Source organism: Schistocerca piceifrons, chromosome 2 (assembly GCF_021461385.2).
Source record: "Schistocerca piceifrons isolate TAMUIC-IGC-003096 chromosome 2, iqSchPice1.1, whole genome shotgun sequence".
NCBI classification, from domain to species: domain Eukaryota; kingdom Metazoa; phylum Arthropoda; class Insecta; order Orthoptera; family Acrididae; genus Schistocerca; species Schistocerca piceifrons.
This window is the reverse complement of record NC_060139.1, coordinates 302,068,745-302,085,441: the sequence shown is the minus strand read 5'-3', so window position 1 is coordinate 302,085,441 and position 16,697 is coordinate 302,068,745. Positions and strand designations below refer to the sequence as shown.

At 44.8% G+C, this 16,697-nt stretch overlaps 1 protein-coding gene across 2 annotated transcripts in view; it reads right to left on the bottom strand.

The window, feature by feature from the left end:
* Nucleotides 1-16,389, bottom strand: part of LOC124777586 (sodium-independent sulfate anion transporter-like) — a 314,736-nt gene extending 298,347 nt beyond the window's left edge. The window contains exon 1 of one of the 2 annotated variants that reach the window (XM_047253041.1): nt 16,297-16,389. The gene's annotated coding sequence lies outside the window, so the exon portion shown is untranslated. The remainder of the gene's footprint in view (nt 1-16,296) is intronic. The other variant, XM_047253042.1, reaches the window with a different exon arrangement.
* Nucleotides 16,390-16,697: the final 308 nt, after the last annotated feature.

Genomic DNA, 16,697 nt, shown 5'->3' with positions numbered 1-16,697 from the left:
TTTATATTGAAGAAGGGACCACATGTAGTTGTAATTACAAACACACATCGACTAATTTAAAGAAATAAAAACCACGAAACATCGAAAAATAACCTTAAGCACTGTTTAAGCGAACTGGATGCAGAAGAGACTAGAAAACCGGCAATTACGCCCAACTAGCCTAACATCCTAACACCTCTGAACCCCAGCATAGTAGAACAACTTAGCCAGAAGGTCTTGCCCTAACCAGCGCCAACGAGTGTGAGCCCATTTTTCTCGGGCGGGCACATCCCGCCAAATCTCAAGGCTGACGCAAAGAAAGTAAGTCGATACCAACTCCTGCAAGTAAAACCGCTTTCCTTCTCCGGCATTGATTTGCCTGTCTACACACAGAGCATTACATCTCGCCTCTTACATCATTCGCAAACCGATGGGCCTATGAAAGCTGCTAGCTGATTTCTATAACTACTGTTATCTATTAATGACAGAAACGAGTGGGACAAACGTGCCATTTAGCCACACATGTCAGTCATTTCCCCTATTCTTCCATATTTTTGTCAATCCCAGGAAATGGAAGTATAATAATTTTCTTGTTATGAAACGAATCGGTCCAAAATTCGGCCGACGAATTTCAGAATCACGCTGTGGGAAAACTGGTAACAAAGCTGTCGATCGATTAGCTGAAGAAACTGCTGCGAGGTGCAATGCAATCTCAAGTACCCATTACTGATACGAACTAAATAGAGGCAAGGAAGAAATCAACAGGAAGGGGAACAAAATCGAGATACAAAAAGCAAGAAGAACGTAATAATCCCCTATTCCAGGAAAATCCCATACGCATCCAATGGCAAGTCGCCTCGCCTCGCCAATAGCCAAACTCAGATTTAGCCACGAATCTTTCCGTAAACATTTTCACAGGCTGCTCGTCGTAGAGGAACCTTTCTAGTCTTGTGGAAAAGTAGATCGCCTTTTCTTTGGGTGCCCCATAATATATGGAAATGGAAATAAGCGCTTGGCGTCATTGGCCGGGAGGCCCTTTACGGGGCTGGTCAGGCCGCCTACGTGCAGGTCTTATTACATTCGACGCCACACTGGGCGAACTGCGCGCCCGATGGAGACGAAATGATGATTAAGACAACACCCAGTCCCAGAGCGGAGAAAATCCCCGACCCAGCCGAGAGTCGAACCCCGACCCGTACGACGGCAATCCGTCACGCTGACCAGTTATCGGGGCGGACCCTAAAATATATGGAAGTACTGCAGTCCTTTACAAAATCTTTCTGAGCTTCTTCTGCCCTTGCCAACCTTCGTGTCCGCTTTGTGAGCATAGCAGGATCACAGGCTCTGACAGTGGACCGTACAGAAGTGACCAGCTCGTGGGCTCTCTGTTGCCCCCTGTCGCCTCCCGGGACAGGCAGTGCGGCGCCAAGATGGTCTCACTTTCTCCTGACAGACGCCGTGTAGTCGCTGCGCCGCTGCTGCCTAAAGCCAGCTACAGTATTCGCAACCCAATTTTGTGAGCGCGTTGGGCCGTAAGGCCACGCCTGTTGCGCTTGTTTCGCTAATGATTCGCTGGCGCCGCGGGCAGAATGGGCCGTAAAGTAACCGGCCGCAGGATGAACTACATCGTCACGCAGCACCAGCTGCCGGCGGCTATCATGCCGTGGTAACGAATCCAGTTAATCGGCGGACTACCTGGAAAGGAGCTTGAAGATGAACAGGTGTAGTTATAATTTTCCCGCATTATTTAATTGAAAATTATAACTGGTGGTCAAAAATTTTCCGTTTGTGGGCGTTGTTCCTCCGTACATGCAAGTACCGCGACTCTGATGCGGGTATATAAGCACCGACATGTAGACGAGAGGTTAGTGTGGCTTTCGTCTCTATTCGACGTGCGTACGGTAAATGCGGAAACTTGAACTAAGTCGACTTTATTATTAAATGCTTGTAAACAGGATCAACATGCTGTTATTCTTTACTTGGCTGCTGAAGGCAAACACCGGTAGATGCCCATCAGAGAATGAAAAATGTGTAAGGGGCAGCATGTTTGTCGAAAACTGTAACTGTAGATAAAGAATGCACATTGAAGAGCCAAAGAAACAGGTAGACCTGCCTAATATCGTGTAGGACCCCCGCGAGCACGCAGAAGTGTTGCAACATGACGCGATGTGGACTCGCCTTACGTCTGAAGTAGTGTTGGTGGGAACTGACACTTCGAATCCTGTAGGTCTGTCCATAAAACCATAAGAGTACGAGGGGGTGGAGATCTCTTCTGAACAGCGCGTTTCAAGGCATCCCAGATATGCTCACTAATGTTCATGTCTGGGGAATTTGTCGGTCAGCGGAAGTGTTAAAACTCAGAAGAGTGTTCCTGGAGCAACTCTGTAGCAATTAATTGCCCGAGTCCGTGGGAATGCACAATGGCCATGAATGGCTGCAGGTGATCAGAAAGAATGCTTACGCACGCGTCATCTGTCAGAGTCGTATCTAGACGTATCAGGGGTTCCATATCACTCCAACTCCACACGCCCCACTCGATTACAGAGTCTCCACCAGCCTGACAAGTCCCCTGGTGACATGCGGGCTCCATGGATCCATGAGGTTGTCTCCTTACCCGTACACGTCCATCCGCTCGATACAATTTGAGATGAGACTCGTCCGATCAAGCAACATGTTTCCAGTCATCAACAGTCCAATGTCGGTGTCGACGGGCCCAGGCGAGTAGTAAAGCTTTGTGTCGTGAAGTGATCAGGCGTACACAAGTGAGCCTCCGGCTCCAAAAGCCCATATCGATGATGTTTCATTGAATGGTTCACATGTTGACACTTGCTGATGGCCCAGAATTGAAATCTGCAGGAATTTGCAGAAGGGTTGCACTTCTGTCACGTTGAACGATTCCCTTCAGTCGTCGTTGGTCCCGCTATTGCAGAATCTTTTTCCAGCCACAGCGACGTCGGAGATATTGTGTTTTACCGGATTCCTGATATACATGGTACACTCGTGAAATGCTCGTGCGAGAAAGTCCCCACTTCATTGCAATGTCAGAGATGCTGTGTCCCATCGCCCGTGCGCCGACTACAACACCGCGTTTAAACTCACATAAATCTTAATAACCTGCCGTTGTAGCTATAATAACCGATCTAACAATTGCGCCAGACACTTGTTGTCTTTCATAGGCGTTGCCGACCGCAGCGCCGTATTCTGCCTGTTTACATATCTCTGTGTTTGAATATGCATGGCTATACCAGTTTCTTTGGCGCTCCAGTAAATATATAGAGGGTACTGGAGAGAAGAAAATGATCCGAGTTCTGTAACGAGGAAGAAAGATACGTAGTATGTAGGAGATGGGTGGGTCTGCAGTTAGACGGGAAAGAGCAGAGTCGGAACCTTCACTTGGTATAGGTTATCGACCCGTGTATGGCTTTGTTACCGTATCGAAAGAGCGATGTAATCTCTTTGCCTGTGTAACGAAGCTACCTCCTCCTTCGCGTCCCGCCAGAGGTCATGCAGCGCTCTGGCGAGCCAACTTAACGGCGGAGCGTGTGTGCTCGCTCCCAGGCGTTTACCGTCGACAGCTGGAGGACGGCCGTTCAAGGACAAGTGTTGCCAGTATTGTGGGACAGAGACAATATGAGCATCTGCCAAGATTGAATATCATTTGGAGCGGCTACATGATTGTCTATTATACTAACATGTCCGAAAAGCATGTCGCTCGGATTTGCTGGAAGATGGCTTGGATCTTGATCTGCTATTTGTTACGATGGGATTCAGGGGGAAAGAGGGATTCCTGAGCTGTGGTCATCGACTCTGGTTGGACTTGTTTGGTGAGCAAATAGCGTGTAGACCAGGAGTGTCCAACCCACTGCAGGCCCAAAGCAAATTTCGATGCGGCACTTGAAATAAGCATCTCCCGTACGGCATTACTGTTGAGATTTACTTATACCTGCTTTTATAAAACTAGCTTGAGTTATAGGTATGAGCAGTGTCTATTTTGTTGGAGATGTCTGACAAGATAGACACCACTCATATCTATAATTCTGTAGGCGCGACGGCTGTTTGATGAAAAAGTTTCATTGCCCATTCACGACCGACGTCCGAACTCTTATAGGAATCCGTACTCTGCGAGGAGGGGGTCAATAGGCAAAGGTCGTGGCGCGGCGAGTGCGAGGTTAGGAATTTGAGCCTGACGGAAAGCGTGTCCGGATGGCCCATGCCGTTAAAGCAACAGTGTGCAGAAGCGGCGCATCCAGGTTCGAGTTCCGGTACGACACAAATTTTCAACTCTCATCGTTGCATTGCCGCAATGCCCTGGTCGGCTGTAACTCAATATTTTCTTCCTACTTTTTCCTATCCCGTTTCCTTTCTATTCCTTTCGCTCCAGTTATTCATGTAGCTTGAGTTATTTGTATCCAAGCTAGGGTTCGAGTAGTATTTCGGTGAAGCTTATATTTCACATTATTTTATATTTGCCCATTGGTTGTTTTGATTTGCTGGGCTCAGAGGTGTCAAGTGATGACTGATGAATTTTTCTTTGAAGCATAGGTAACCGACATCTTTTATCTGTTCTAGTAATGCCAAAACTTCATACTATGATTACTTTTCGCTCTGTCAATCTGAACGAAGGCTGAAGTAGTATGCGCACCTAACAAGAATTGGACAGGGTCATTGGTGAAGGACAGAAAATGGATTGGGAAAGCTAGACAGGACTGCGCAGAACAAGTGATGTTAGTAATGAAAGGAGGAGGGTGGAGATCTTTGACTAGACACGCGTAGGGAAAACTAAAACAGAGTTTTCGGGTACTTATGGTAGCAATGTTGATTACCCAGGCGAATTTTATTAAATTATTGATATTGATAATTCATTATTTTTTAAAAAATACATAAGAAACTAATTTTCGGAAGGCCGCTGTTCATTATGTAAGTGTGAATAAGCAGCTTTAAATAAAAACATTTCTACTAATATTTAACGAGATGTATTGACTAGAACCCCTACATGTATTTAGGTGGAACATGAGTAGGTGTAAGCATGTACACCACAAAACTAAAACGAGATCACTATTTCCCAAAAGACGTCTCCAAATCTGTTTCTTCTAGTAATGAGTTAATGCCCGGTAGAAAGTGGCGTCATTAGAAGGCTAGGTCGTCCAGTTTAAGGTCGGAGAGAGAATTGAACCTGACGTTGCTGAAGAAACGATTCTAGAAGTTGCTTTGTGATACTCAGGAGCACACCGACAGGAATGCTACAACCAGTATTAAAATCCATTTCTTCTCGAATATGACTTCAGTGTGGTACCACTGGACTTCCTCCTTCGATAATGATATGTAAATATCGGCGAAAGCAGCGCCGGGTGCTGGGAATATATCGAGTAATAGCATACTCTTGGTCCGTCGAGGTGATGTAACATGCAACAACATTTAACATACTACGAAATTCTCCGCATTCGATGGTGTCTTATCACAAAAACGGTCGTATGTTCCCACACCGGTAACCAAACATAGTTGTTCATCGTTTAAACCGCGTAAACGGATGTTTTTTTTTTAAATATGAAATTAGTACCTTTGTATGCAAAGTACTTTTACAGCCTCTTTACTATCCGAACGTAAGGGCTACTACCGCGCTGAAATATACATTTGTTTAGCGCCATGTTACATGCCTAAGACCTTGTTACAAACGAGCCTTTTTCATTGGCAGATTGGTAGTCACAACACTCTCTGTTAGTGAAAGTTGCAAGGTTGCGTTGTACTGTACATTGCGCTGTGAATAGAATGGATATGGCGCAACTTGTAGTCGTCTAGGGTCGTGTGGGTAAAAGTGGTAAAGACTTTATATCGTTGGTCGATGCGCAGTAGCCGGTAGGAGTGGCCGTGCGGTTCTAGGCGCTACAGTTTGCAACCGAGCGACCGCTGCGGTCGCAGGTTCGAATCCTGACTCGGGAATGGATGTGTGTGATGTCCTTAGGTTGTTAGGTTTAATTAGTTCTAAGTTCTAGGCGACTGATGACCTCAGAAGTCAAGTCGCATAGTGCTCAGAGCCATTTTTTTGATGCGGAGTATGATACGTCAATATAGTTACAAAAGTGGTCACTGCAGTGAGAATAGCCAACGTACTAGTAGTAGATAATCAAAAATCTCATAATCTCATAGCTTGGCATCCTTTTGCATCGTCATTATAACATGCTGGGGATGCTTGGTTTGTAGGATTCTATCATGTAGAGGAGCGTGCTACTGTTTTACACCAAACTGAGGCCGGTTTCATTTTATGAAAGTTGTAACGAAGAAAGCAGGCTCGCAGCGTTGTGAGAAGGGGCCTAATGGTAAGATACAAAAGTAGTACGAAAAATAACAACCTTTCTTCACAGCTCCCGTGTAGCTGTAGCTTAATCTGCTTACTCCGTATGTTGGTAGCGTGATGATCTCAATGAATTTTTAGTGAAAAACAGGTGGACAAAAAGCATTGCGAAAAACGTGGATCTCGGTGACCGATTTAATGAAAGGGCGTTTCGTGGTAGACATTCATTGCTGGTTGCAGAATGAATATAGTGATCAGCGTGTGCCTGGAAGTGGAGTGAAGAGGGGATAACACAATGGAAATACTCCTTTTCGTGATGAATCTTTCACTCTACAACGAGACTTAGTACGCTATTTCACGACTTCCTGGTGCGGACTGGCGCTAGAACTCGGTACCTTGTCTTTCGAGGTTAACGCTCTTATCGACTCAGCTATCCAGCAAGACACGTGATTCTTTTTCATAGCTTCAGATGTAACAGTACAGGAAATTCAATGGATCTGGGATCCCGTCAGCGGTTGCTGGCGGACACTAAAGATACACAGAGGTGCACAAACAACAGTTCTCTAAAGCTAAGCCAAGAGACGAGATGAGAGTCGGGCTTGTCACGGCCATGCGGACGACGCGTCTGTCATTCTGTGATGACGTCAAACTCCGCAACATTTAGTCGGGTTTACGGCGCATTCAGTCCTCTACGACCTTCATCTTCCATATACACATGACTTCGTTGTACTGCGTCAGAACAAAGTTTACTTTAACATAACGTTTACTGCCAATAAATTAGCTACACGTAACCTTCGACGTACAGTTTTTTCTGAATTTTAATTTCATCTCTAGGCGTGTATTCCCGTAGGCAGGCTGTCAGCGTCTTATAGCACTGGGAGTAGATAGAAATAACTGGACAATACGGCTATCTCAGTCTTTTATTTGATATGGAGTGGAATCAAATGTTTCTGTAATGTAATATCAGAGTTACTTCATTGAAATCTTTTAAAAGTATTGTACAGTATACAAATTAGACGATGAAGACTATTACAAATTCACAATAACATCACTTCAACTCAACGCTTGGAATTAACAAGGGAACATTTTTGTTTATAGCAACAAGAATGGTTTTGCACAACAATAAGGAGTGAGAAAATGCTTCCAAGACTTTCCAGAAGGTTCTAAATTGTTCTTTTTGGCTAAAATTGGTATTAAAAGTGGTCAAGATAGTTAGAAATTAGACCACCGACGCCGAAAACTGTGGATTCGGCACTAATATTAATCGTTTTTGTTTAATTTTACTTGTCGTTCACCTTTCCACCCCTAGAGCCATCCCTACATCTAGGAGTGAAATGTCAACAATAGTACCATCAGTCAGCTATTCGAGCACGAAAACTATTAATTCGATAATTCGGCACTAACATCACTCGTTCTCTATTACTTTCATATATGATCACCCCGCTCTCCGAACTTCACAATTACGACACCTAGGAGTGTCTCACATCAACGGTCAGTCATTCAGGTTAGTGCATCAAATTTCGATGATATTGCTCCACGCGATCCTCATTTCTCGCCACCGCTCCATCAGTAGGAAAGCTAGGGAGTCTTACCCCAAGAATAGCTTTTTACAGATAGCAAATCACGAGGAAGGGGGATACTGTGGCACAGAGCACTGATGATGTGCATTCGAAGTGCTGAAACTGTAGATACTGCGATATTGAACGACGCAGTAGATAATTATCATGAGAAGGGATTGGCACGTCTAGAAGCAAGTCACCTGAATTGGACAAACAAATATAGAGACAAAGAAGATAAAGCGAAGGAATTTTGGGTAACCGAAGAAATATTTTAACTAATCGATGACAGAAGGAAATATACAAATTTTTAGTAATACAACAGTATGTCATCCAGAAGTTAAATCAACAGGAACTGCGATGAAGCTAAAGCGAAATGGCTGTAGAAAAGGTCTGAAGAAATTTAAAGGGAAAAGGTCCTCTGTAGGATTCGGTATATAGACAGGTCAAAATAACTTTTGGAGAGTTAGCAAAAATATCAGTGTTAAGGGTAAAGAAGCAGTTCATCTGTTAGAAGCAGAGAAGAGAACGAATGGCTGGAAACAGTATAGCCAGGGACTCCAAGGGGGGGGGGGGGGGGGGGGGGACTGGCTGCTGGCATGGTAGCAAATGAAATAACTTTCGATCTGAAAGACAAAGACGATCCATCATTAGCATGAATTTCGAGAAGGCTTTCAGAGACTTGCGGTGGTCATAGAAGGCGGAAGGAGATAACATTTCTACGGAATTTATAAAAACATTGGGGCAAACAATTATTCAAGCTAGTACATAGAATCTATGAGACCAGACACAAGCCATCGAACTTTGAGAATGCAATCCACATGATCTGATGATATCAAGGGCACATAAATGTGAGATTTATAGCACAGTCGAGTTGACAGTTCATGCTTCCAGGTTGCTGACCAGAACAATGTACAATAAGATGAAAAAGAGGACTGACATAAGACTTTCGAAATAAATAGGAAAATAAATATACCTCGTCAGTCCAAAATGTTTCGAGACTGGCATAGTAAAAAATAGAGAAAATAAAAGGTAATAGTTTTAGTGCTTCAGGTTTCTACATAACGTTGATACAACCAAATGAACTTATTCACTTACTTGCTTACTTATACTGGCCACACAAACCGCAGCCGGTCCTTGGCCTCACTCACTCCAGCCTTCCACACTTTCCTGTCATCTACATCTTCATCTCCCAGACCCAGTATCGGCATGTCTCCCATGGTATTATCCTTCCATATCATTCTCTGTCGTCCTGATACATTTGCTGTCTTTCATGTCGGGAGAACAAGATGGTTCAAATGGCTCTAAGCACTATGGGACTTAACATCTGAGGCCATCAGTACGCTAGATTTATAACTACTTAAGCCTAAGTAACGTAAGGACATCACACACACCCATGGCCGAGGCAGGATTCGAACCTGCGACCGTAGCAGCAGCGCGGTTTCGGACTGAAGCGCCTAGAACCACTCGGCCGCAGCGGCCGACCTGTAGTACTGCACTGGCACGAGGGACTAACACTGTTTTACACGGTACAGTCAAATAATGTGACTACCAACTACGTTCGACGTCATCGTTCAATGAATATACGCAGACGGCAAGTAGCAGCACTAGCATTGGGAGCTTGAGGCGTATATAAAGCGTGACGGGGAGGGGACACGGGTGGACGTGGAAAAGGACTTCAGTCGTTGTCGTAATGTGGAAACGGAGAGATTTATCTGACGTCCAGAAGGACATGATTGTTGGCTTTCGGGCTAAAACTGGGAGCATTTCCGAAACGGCTAAGTTGCAAACCGTTCGGGTGCTGCCGTTCTTCAAGTATACCGTGCTAAACAAAATGGTGCTATAAAACTTCCTGGCAGATTAAAACTGTGTGCCGGACCGAGACTCGAACTCGGGACCTTTGCCTTTCGCGGGAAAGTGTTCTACCGACTGAGCTACCCAAGCACGAATCACGCCCCGTCCTCACAGCTTTAATTCCGCCAGTACCTCGTCTCCTACCTTCCAAACTTCACAGAAGCGCTCCTGCGAACCATGTAGAACTAGCACTCCTGGAGGAAAGGATATTGCGGAGACATGGCTTAGCCACAGCCTGGCGGATGTTTCTAGAATGAATTCTAAAATGGTGCTATCCAAAACCTGCGCCGAGACAACTGTGGTACACCATGGGCCATAGGTGACAACGGTAAACGATGGCTGTGTAGATGCGTACGGGCAAATAGAAGTGCAACTGTTGAGCAGCTGACCACCCAGATGAGACAAGAGGCTACCAATAGCGTCTCCTCAACGACCTTTCAACGAATGTTGCTACTTATGGGCTCCACAGCAGGCGCCTATTTCGTGCACCCATGCTGACTGCTGTTCATCGGTAACGAAGGCTGGAATTTCGATGCAAACACCGCAACCGCATGTCCACTGTGTGGCGACAGGTGGCCTTTTCAAATGGATCATGTTTTATGCTGCATCGGACAGATGGCCGTTGGCCCTGCAACAATCGTCGTAAGGGACCAGGCAGGAGGAGGGAGCGTTCTGGTCTGGGTAATTTTTCGTGGGGTTCCCTTGGTGATCTCGTCACTCCAGAAGGCACAGTGGGTCAACTCAAGTACGTGTCTATCCTTGGGGATCATGTCCATCCCTACATGCATTTTGTTTCTTCCTCTGCACGATGATATCTACCAGCAGGACAATGCAGCGTATCACACAGCTCGTAGAGTACGTCCGTGGTTCAGAGATCACCAGGTTGAGTTTACCGTACTCTCCCGGCCACCAAACTCCTCGGATTTAGACGCAATCAGCGGGACCACCTCCATCGGGCTGTTCGCGCCATTGATCCTCAGCCGAGAAACCTACCACAGCCTGGCTACGGCAATGGAGTCGGCGTAGTTCCACTTCCCTGTTGGTATCTTGCAGAACCTCACTGACTGTCAAAAAAATGGTTCAAATGGGACTTAACTTCTAAGGTCATCAGTCCCCTAGAACTTAGAACTACTTAAACCTAACTAAGGACATCACACACATCCATACCCGAGGCAGGATTCGAACCTGCGACCGTAGCGGTCGCTCGGTTCCAGACTGAAGCGCCTAGAACCGCTCGGCCAACCTGGCCGGCCATTGACTGTCTTCCTGCATGTCCGCCCTGCAAGAGGTGGTTATTCAAGCTTTTGACAAGTGGGCACATCAGTGTTTCTGGACCGTGTATATGTTTGTTTTTGCTGGTTTCTGATCATGTGTTTGTACTATTTGAAATGACTCCTACTCGATATCCCGCAGAAACCCAATACGCATCCAGCGGAGGTTTACGATTTGGAAACTCCAAGCATATAGCACTAATAAGTCGCTTAACAGATCTTTTTCTACATTTATATCCAATGCAAACCACTGTGAAATGCGTCACATGCTACTGTTGCATACCACCCCAGTCGCACATCGAGCGCGGGAGAAAGACTGCCCAAATGGCTCTGTTCACGGTGTGATTTAATCGTGCGTTTGCGGTCCTTGCGGTAAAGAAAAGCTAAAACGTCCCCTTAGAGAAATTTATGAATTACTCTGCTGATAAACCCCTTACGTTATATGATTTTCAAACAGCTGAGCAGAACTGAACGCACTCAGACATTTCGCTCTTTACCTATTCTGATCAACACTAAACTGACACACAATATTTTTAGCGCAACGCAATCTGACTTTCAAAAATCCCTACAACAGAATGGCCCTGACTAACAATAACCTATACCTTTCATGAATCACTTATCTCACAAAAATCTTCGTTACTCGAACTACTGCAATACAGCGAGCGCCACTACTGCCAGCTAAATAAAAGATTCTAACTACTGAAGACACTAACTACTGACAGGCATAGTCAGCAAATGAAAGATTTTGATAGAGATCAAACAATGTATTTACCTCAATAATGTTGCAAAGTCATCATATATATATATATATATATATATATATATATATATATATATATATATATATATATATATGCCCAACACTAGAATATTCCAACAATGCAAACCAGCCACAGACTGCACACAGCACAGTCATTGATTTTCATACAGAGCGCTACGTGACGTTATCAACATAAAAACCTAAACAGCCTACTTACAAAGTGTGTGTGCGAAGGTGAGAGGGGGGGGGGGGGGCAGTATATACCTAAATTGATTCTTGAAAAATTGTAGATAGACTTTTGCAGGACAGTTGGCGTGTACTTTCAAGCGTCTGCCAGTTCAAATTCTTTTCAGGATTACCGTCACACTCGTGGGTCAAACTAACCTGTGAGCATCCCTGCTGGTAATCTTAATACACGTCCAGTATCAACTGTTGGTCCTGTTTGGTGTAGCTCCCACACTGCCTAACAAAAAAAAGGGAAACACCCAAGAGGATTGGGGGAAGCCAAATGAAACTTTGCGGGTTGAGAGGGTGTCTGATGATCCTTCGATGATTACGAAATCGTGTCAATTTTTCAAAGCCCTTAGCAATAAGATCCCACTGTTCAATACGACGTTGCAGCCCCTCTTGTGTGGGTGCATGCAGTGATTCGGTTGGAAGATTGTCAAGAAGCACGTTGTATCCTTTCCTGACCCACAACTGTTACAACTGGTTCTTGATAAACTGGATACTGACGCTGGGACGAACTTGATGTCTGAGTTGGTCCCGCCCAAGTCCTATAGGGAACAGATCTGGGAATCTCGTTCGCTGCAGGAGTGCCTCAAGATCACACAGACAGTTCACACAGACAAGTGCCAAGCGCGGACCAGCATTGTCCTACTAAAAAATGGCATCACGCTACAGTATCAACAGAGATAATACTTGAGGACATAGGAGATGCGTGACTCACCGTTGGACCGTCAGATTTCCTCAATCACTAGCAGCCATATCCGATGGCTCTCCATAACAGGACGCCAGGATTAACACCACTGTGCCTCCAAAACATCGCAAGATTGGGAACTTGGGGTTGTGTACAGCCACGAGTCATCGTTGTACGTAATGCATAGCCATTCGTCAGCAGTCCATCGTTCCTGATGGCGGCGCCACTACAAAAGCAGCCGTCTGTGTTGTTTTGTTAACGGCAGCCTGTGCGTGGGACGCTGATTTCTTAACCCGACTGCTGCTAGTCTCCGATCAATGGTGCGGTTTGACATAGAATGTTGCACGGACTCCATTTCTTGTTCTCTCATCGCAAGAGCAGATGTGAATGGGTTACTGTGTGCTTGGTGCACAATACGGCGATCATCCGTTGCAGTCGGCCGGAACTTTGACGAGTATTCCTACCCTCACGTTCCCATTCAGTACAAAATTGGGCCACTGACACATCCGAATGCCCTACAAATCTAGACAATGCACGATCCGACCATCCAGCCAAATAGAGAGCCACAATTAGGCTCTACTCAAGCTCTGTTAGCTGCTCATAATGCTGTCTCATAGGAGTACGCGGGATCTCCGTGCCCTGCAGTGGTCACTCAACATCTGAGACAATGCACATCCCTTATATATCCTACCAGGCCACGTACAAAACTAAACACGAACAACTCTTATGCACTCTGGTCGCGGTTCTACCTGTCACAGGGAACTGCAGCTCTAATCATTTATCTACACGCTAATGGTGTGTACGTATACGAAGCTACAATGACATCTGATCATGTCTGCTGGGTGCTTTACTTCTTTCATCAGGCAGTGTATATACGTTGTAAGCAATCTCGACTGGAGACTGGCTGCATATTCCCAAGCCCAGGAGCACGACACCTTCCGTAATACTATTTACACATATTTAACAGCAGAAATTCTTTTTTATACTAGTGATGCGGTACTTTAATGATGTGCCAGTTTTGAGAAACTGCACCATCTGCGACACGTGCAAATGAACCGCACCGGCTCGGAAGTTTAACGTTACTACCGGTTGACCTTGAACATGAAGTCATGTACCAAGGCGAAGGTTACAGAAGATTTCCGCGCACTTTGTTGTTGTTAAGTTATCTGAACACAGAACGAGGCTTTTTCGCTAAGAATTTGTGCCTGGCTTGCTGCGTATCATAGGTGGTTTGAAATGTACGGATAATAATCTTCATATTTTCAATCTAGTAAGAGAATCACGTCGTGATATGCGTTTCAGTATTGACGAAAGGGATCATCTGCATTATTCTGCGTACCAAACTGGTCGTCCTATTTGCATATCACTTTTTAATGTTACATTTATGCCAGAAACTCGTTTGCACTATTGGGTACACTGCTGTGGAATCACTCATTGTCCTCAACTGAGCTGGGAATGAGATCTGCATGTGTTCCCCGTTTTGACTGATCGCTGCTTTCTCCATATTAACAACCGAACGCTTACTAAATTCGGAGCGAAGCAGTTGGAGTAAAAATATCGATCATTGTTGATGTTTTCATGTTTCTTAGGTGACATATTGTCGCTGAGAAATAATTTACCTATGTGATTCAAAGACCGTGGAAGGAAATAAAAACTGAGAACAGTTAACTGCTAGAATAAGATCACAGACGAATTTTGTTGATATCTACCTCCGTAACTGGAAAACACGAAGAGCTATAAAAGTTGCTGCTAAATATAAAATAATAGAAGGAAGTTATCATTTTATTTTAAGAACGTCATTATTTACCGCCAACAGCTGCTGGTAAAATTTCTTTATTGTGCAATCAGTTTCGATCCAAGGATCATCATCAGGTTTGACATCCCCTACTGATGCGAAAATCGGACAAATAAAAGAAAAAAAGATATTCTGTCGTAGTCCAGGACTGTATGTGAAACAATAATTACGTACAGAAGAAATAAGAAGCCGAAACCGACAAGGATTACATTTTATTTTGAAGAATAAAATTATTTCCACGATGACATTACATGAAAGTGTTGAAAAAAATGACAGAAAAGGAGAAAGGAGATTTTTTTACGAAGAGTCAAAAGGTGGAAAACGTAAGCCAGATTAAAAACTTCTGATTTTCTATAAAAACCCGTGTATACTGTAAAATTAATTTCGGGATGACAGTACATTTCAAGACAGACTGCCTACACGCCATCTCTGAAAATTAATTACCACAAACCAAGAGTGTTGAGAAGATTAGCCACACAGACAGAACTGCTGATACGGTACGGCTACGGTGTGTTTCGTGACAGTGTCCTCGGGTGAAAAGTGCTCTGTTCGCTTGCCGCCTAAGATTCATTTAAGATTGCAAGCTCTCACCAATAGCCTCTATGGTTGTTTTCAGGGGCTACGTCTCACTTAGCCTCTGACAATGACAACAGAGGTTGTTGTTGAAAGCTTGGTGTTTTATACGAACTGGACGTGGCAAATCAACCGAGAACTCTTTATCGCAGTGTAGCGGTAATAGCTTTACTCCAACAAAATGAAGCCGAAAATAACTGCTTCGTTTAATTGTTTAAATCATTTGTTTTTATCTCTTTGCTTCGCCTTCACATTTGTGAAACTGAAGGCGCACAAAATAATTGGTACTCACTTTGAGACTGACAGTTTAAAGTTAATCTGTATAGTGGTGAACACAATGAAGCAATTATTCGAGAAAGTCACTTATATCACTACGTGTTTTGGTGGTTTACATCATCATCTTCAGGTGTAGTTACATTCTTGCTGTTAGTATGGGGCACAGACGTCTTTCAAAAGCAGCAGATCACGCGAAAAAACTGGATGTGTTTCGTATTATGAGGTAAGGTGGCACCAAACGGAGGCTTCATAATGCTACTTTTGTCGGTACTGTATAGCAAAGAAAGACTGCAACACGTCAAGTGCAGTGAAGAGCACACAGGACTAGTATCCGTATGCAGCCTCTACTTGGTTTACCTCTGCTTTGGAAAGAAATCTGTGGTGCGCTCTAATACCAAGAATGTGAACACTTAAACTTGCACCTGAAGATGAGCGTATGAACCATCGAAACGCCTAAGATATGATAAATAAATGATTGACGCAAAGAGCCATTTTATTTGTACGCCGCAGTCCTCATGAAGCGGTTCTTTAAGTAAAGTTGTCATTAACTCTAAGATTGGTTTGAACGCCACAACTATTTACTGGGTATGGTTCTATTAGAGGTTGTATACCTCTGAACTGACTCACCTAACCAATTATAGGTGGGCCTACAGTTTAACGTAGATTGCTAACCACGGTGCTACTCGGCATTTTTCACATTAACAAACGTTGCCAGAGGTGAAAGAATTAATTATATGTGAAACAACGAAACTGTAAAGCCGGTTTCAAAGCCAACGTAAAAAGTTTTCATCACATGAGTTTTATAGTTCAAGTATGACTCCCAAGTTGTTCTCACAGACCCTTCAATTAAAATGGAACTCACCGTGCAGGGCGCAGCTGAAAGAGTAACAGCAATACGGGAAAAGCAACGAAGTCTGCAGGAAACCGCCGGAATTACGAAGATGACTCCCGTAGTCGTGAGAGGGTGCTTTTCTGCCTTTCGCGTGTAGCGGCAACGCCGTGCGACAGTAGCTGGTGCACCCACCTGTTGGCTGGCTCGCGCCCCGGGTGCGGATAGCCTCGTGTTCGACGACGGCGAGGCTGCTGAGCCACTGGAAGCTGCCGGTCCGTTCGACGGCTGGCGGGGCACTGGCGGTGCGCAGCTCTGCACGTCGCCCCGCAGGGCTGCCAACTCCGCTGCCGCCTGCCAGCGCTCCGCCGGCACTGCCTGGGAATCCCCCTCCCAGCGAATTTTTCTTCCGAAATGCGAGCTTCCTGGAAGCGATAACGCACGAAGAATGCGTTAATTAGCATGCAAATATTTAAAAAAAGCAACTGGTACGAATCACAGGCTCCTCCAAACAAAACCTATTCTCAAAAAGCATCCTCATGGTTCTTAGAAGAGCAACTTACAGGAAGCACTTCTTCGTAGACATTGCCAGTATC